Source organism: Mustela nigripes, chromosome 3 (assembly GCF_022355385.1).
Source record: "Mustela nigripes isolate SB6536 chromosome 3, MUSNIG.SB6536, whole genome shotgun sequence".
NCBI lineage: Eukaryota > Metazoa > Chordata > Mammalia > Carnivora > Mustelidae > Mustela > Mustela nigripes.
Window position 1 is genome coordinate 62,434,955 of NC_081559.1, and position 4,789 is coordinate 62,439,743.

Consider the following 4,789-nt stretch of genomic DNA (forward strand, 5'->3'; position numbering starts at 1 on the left):
GTATTTTTTCCTTACAGCTATTAAAGTCACTTAATGGAAAACTACACACACACACACACACACACACACACACACACACAAGAATACTGTTTGGGGATCCTTAAATAGTTTTAAGATCAAACTGTAATTTTATTTTTATTTAACTTTAAAAATTCTAATTCTTTTATTGAATTAGCAATGATCTTGTGCTTTTTTTAAAAAGATGTCTTCGGTTCTGAGAGGTTTTGTAATAATAAGGTAAGTTCTATTTCAGAAGGGAAAAAAATTGTATACTGGAATTGAGGAAGTAAGTAAACATAAGGTGGATAGCAATAGAAGTTTCCTATTCTAGGAAAGGGAAAGCCACAGGCTAGAATAAGCTGTATGGAACTGGACTAGAGGTAGAGACGTCAGTAGGAACTCGTGTTTAACCTCATATAGATGAATGGATACAGAAATAGAGATACATGTATAAACATTTCCTAGTTCAGTCTGCTCAGAGGGCCAAGAACCAGTGAAAGCATAGTAGTAGGGAGCACACCAAGTACCTAGATCATGGTTTCTTTGGGCAAAAAGAATCAGGGCTCCTTGGAGAAATGACCCATTCTAGGGGTGAAGGAGGTAAGTTTTTCAGTGCCAGAAATTAAGAGAGTCTTCAAAAGTGGGGGACACGTCAAAGGAACTCAGGAGCTAACCTGAAAGAGATCCTAATAGCCAGAGCTGAGCAACAAAATAAGTACTCTAGTGTCAAATCATAATCCCACTTATAAAATGAGTATCCATGAATACATGGTGATACAACTACATGATTGAAAAAGTAAATGAATGGAGAAGAGACAGATCTTCCTTATAGGACCGTTTAAAGAATTTGTATAGGTACTTCCTCCTCCAGGACACAGAGCTTAATCACCTCCTCTGATCCTGCATTTGCACTTAGTGACTTGGTTCCAGAGAATAGAACATGGAAAGGGGAGGAGGGAACTTCACTTTGGGGAAACATGACAAACTCTGCCTTGGCCAGGTGCAAGGTTACATCATCAGTGATAAGTCAGGTTGATGTATCTTTCATGTGATATGGTGAGAATGGTTATTTCACCTTTGTGGTCTTCCCTCCAAACACCAGTATTCCCAGACTAACCATGAGGAAAGCATTTGCCAAACTCACTTAAGGAACTTTATACAAAACACTTAACCTCAAAACTGTGAAGGATTTATAAAACAAGGAAAGTCTGAAAAATGGTTATAGACCAGATGAGATGAAGGAGACATGATAAGTAAACAATCTGGCATGATAATGAATAGGATCCTAGAACAGAAGGACATTCGCAGGAAAAAAAACTATTGAAATCCAAATAAGTATAGACTTTAGTTAATAGTGATGGACAAATGTTGGCTTCTGAGTTGTGACAAATGGTAATGTAAGATTTTAACAATAGAGGAAACTGGATGAAGGGCATCTGAGGAACGCTCTATATTATTATTATAATTTTTCTATAAAGCTAAAACTATCCTAAAACAGAAAAGCTTCTTTATACGTATGTTTTTTTAAAAAATTAAACATGTATAATCTCAATCTGACATTTTACCTCATAGAGCAATAAAAATTATACCATCTGCCTGTAAATTCCAGAAACTAAATCAATGATGTCTCGAACAGGTATTCAGGTGAATTGAGCAACAATTATAGATACCATGAGGAAAATGAGGAGAGAAAAGAAATTGTGCATATAATTCTTTTAAAATTAAATTAATATTAAATTTTCTAAAAAAGAAAAAAATTCTAATTTATAAAATTTATTGCATGGAGCCAAGTTTAGAATCTTTCAGAGACACTGCTCAGCAGATGTGGAGGATACAAAGGATACAGTAATTCATTATAAAGTACTATTTTAGAATTTCAAGGTCATTCAACCCCACACAAATATATATGTATATGTAATTTGATTTCTATAATTTATAGAAATTATAGAAATCAAATAGTGATTTGATTTCTATATATTATAGAAATCAAATAGTGCTTTTAGTACCCCAAGATAAGTTGCACTATTAAATCTGCTATTAAAGGATTGGATTGTTTCCCAATTCCTCAATATCTTCATTCATTGTGCTCTTTTTATATCCTATATAACTGCCATGATTTAGCTAGGATATCTTCCTAGAAGAGCCCTTGAACAATTTTTGCGATGTAAGTGTTTTCTGGAAAAGAACTCTTAAAATAAGTTTAATAAGATTTATTATGTTTCTTCTAAAATTTCTGGGTAAGAATACTTTAGAATGAAAAGAATTTAAAACAGAGCATTCTAAGCCTTTGGAAGGTGGCTGATTTAATTTAAGACCAATTAGATTCATATTTCAAAATGACACAGGAAGAACTTTGCTGAGGTCAAAGTCATGGGGGAGTTTTATTTTTTTGTAAAAGTCTGTTTTTACCATTTGTGGGTTTAAAGGCAGATTGAATAGAACAGGTTTTAGAGTCAGAGGTAGGATTAAATCTTCATGCACCATCTATGTGAACTTTTGGCAAATAAGCTTTTTTAAAAATCTCTGATTTTTCATAGAAAATGAGAAGGTAAGAGGGCCTGGGTGGTGTAGTCAGTTAAACATCTAACTCTTCGTTTCAGCTCAGGTCGTGAGATAGAGACCCATATCAAGCTCCATGCTCCGTGCAGAGTCTGCTTAAGACTCTCTCTCCCCCTCTCTCTGACCCTAACTCCCAGCTCTAGCTCTCTCTCTCTCTGTCAAATAAATTCTTAGAAGTAAAAAAGGAAAATAATGGTAATTGCATCCCATGCTAATGAATGAATCAAAGGAAGTAATGTGTCAGCACAATGCTTAGCCCATAATAAACAATTCAAAATATAAAGCCTCTAATTACTAAATATCTATGATTCCTTTTCCCCAAACTCCAACACCTAGCTCAGTCTCATAATTTCATTGTTTTGCATAATAGTTCGTGGAGTTATATGCTGCTACACATCGTCATTCATTGTCTAAGGGGGAACAGATGAGGAATGTAACTCCCAGGAACCTACCTATGGCTGACAGCAGAGCTGTATCTGTACCCTGAGGGTACCCATTAAAGTGTAGGGGCTTCCTTGGGAGTTGGCCCCCAGGTGTTTCAGTGTTCAGGTCAGTCCCTTCTCAGCCTTTAGGAATTAGTCAATTACGACTTAAGTGTTCCTCCAAGTTATGGCTCTGGCTGGCAAACTGACCTCAGCTGTTGTTTTTTATATTCACCTGTCACTCCCAGTGTTTAAAGGCAGCATTTTGCTCTGTGACCTCAGTTGCTGGATGGATCTAAGAAGAGTTGTTGGCTTTCAGATTGCGCGGTGATGACTTCCAAGCTCTTTACTTGTCAGAACTAAAATTGTAAGTCCTGATATTTTTTTATTATTTTACAATGTGGCTGTCCTGACAGCATTACTGCTGTCCATTCACAGTATAAATGCAGCTTGTTCTTACAAATTCTTGACATTGTTTTCTCGCTTTATGTCCAAGATAAGTGTTCTTTTTTAAGCTTCTCTGAGAAAGGGACAGGCAGGGCTACATAGGGAGAGATAGATTGGGGGGGGGAGGTTCTGTGATCAAGCTCACAGAAAACCCCCAAATGTGGAGGTGTGAGGAAACCAGAGGTAAAGAAACACTCCAGGCTACCCTGCCCTAGATGTCTGATGTGGGAGTCTTATTTATGACGATCTCCTGTGGTCAACAAAAAATAAACAGACCCTAAAAAGAAGTAAACACTAAAAATGTCATCACTAGCCCTGCTTACACTGCTGTCAGTAGTGAAGTCAAAAAGATTTAAGTCACCCAGTTAGCTTTCTGTAAAGACCAACTCTAAAAGCCCTCAGTGGCACCTCTGTCAGGATCCCTGTCCCTCTTTTAACTGTATTCTTTCTTAGTAAAAATCTATCACTTTGCTTACTCTCCTTTGCTCACAAAATTCATTCCTCTACTTGAGAAGACAAGAATCTAGCTCTCTCCCTTCAAATCTTTCTTGGTTTTAATGTATTTTCAAGTTCCTTTTGTTTTCCTGAATGTGTTTTGTGTTTTACAATCAAGGTTTTTTTTAGAGTTTCAAGTCCTGTGGCTTAGGCTGTTAGGAATCGTCTTTGTCCTTTAAAAGACGTGGAGATAAGCAAAAAGCCCTTATGCACATTCTGGTTTCCTGACCCTCTTTCCTCTTGGTCCCTCACATTGTTGGAAGTTCTGACGGGAATTTAAAGGTGCCATTACTTTTAATACAGAACATCCACGGAATTTTTTTTCTTTTTGGTGTGTTTTCGGTTTTTTTTTTTAAAGATTTTATTTATTTATTTTACAGACAGAGATCACAAGCAGAGAGGCAGTCAGAGAGGAGGAAGCAGCTCCCCACCAAGCACAGAGCACGATGTGGGGCTCAATCGTAGGACCCTGAGATCATGACCTGAGCCAAAGGCAGAGGCTTAACCCACTGAGCCACCCAGGCGCCTCTCGGTTATTCGTTGACTTGTTCTGAGTATCTGTCTGCTCTGAAACTCTTCACAACTTGTCGCTCTCGCCAGCAAGAACGACCAGGAGACCTCAGCGAAGCAAGCTTTATTTCTGCGTAGCTGTTGGGATCTCCCTCTCCCCCGCCCATGCATGTCTATATATACCAAGGTTGCACAACCAATCACTCGCAGCCACATAGATACAAAATCCTAAGTTCCGCCTACTGGCTCACATCCAGCCTCCATCTTAATGGCGTGTTTACTTTCGGGCACTGAAAAAGTCCTGTGGTGCCCGTGCTCCCCCCCCCCCCCCCCCCCCCCCCCCCCCCCCCCCCCCC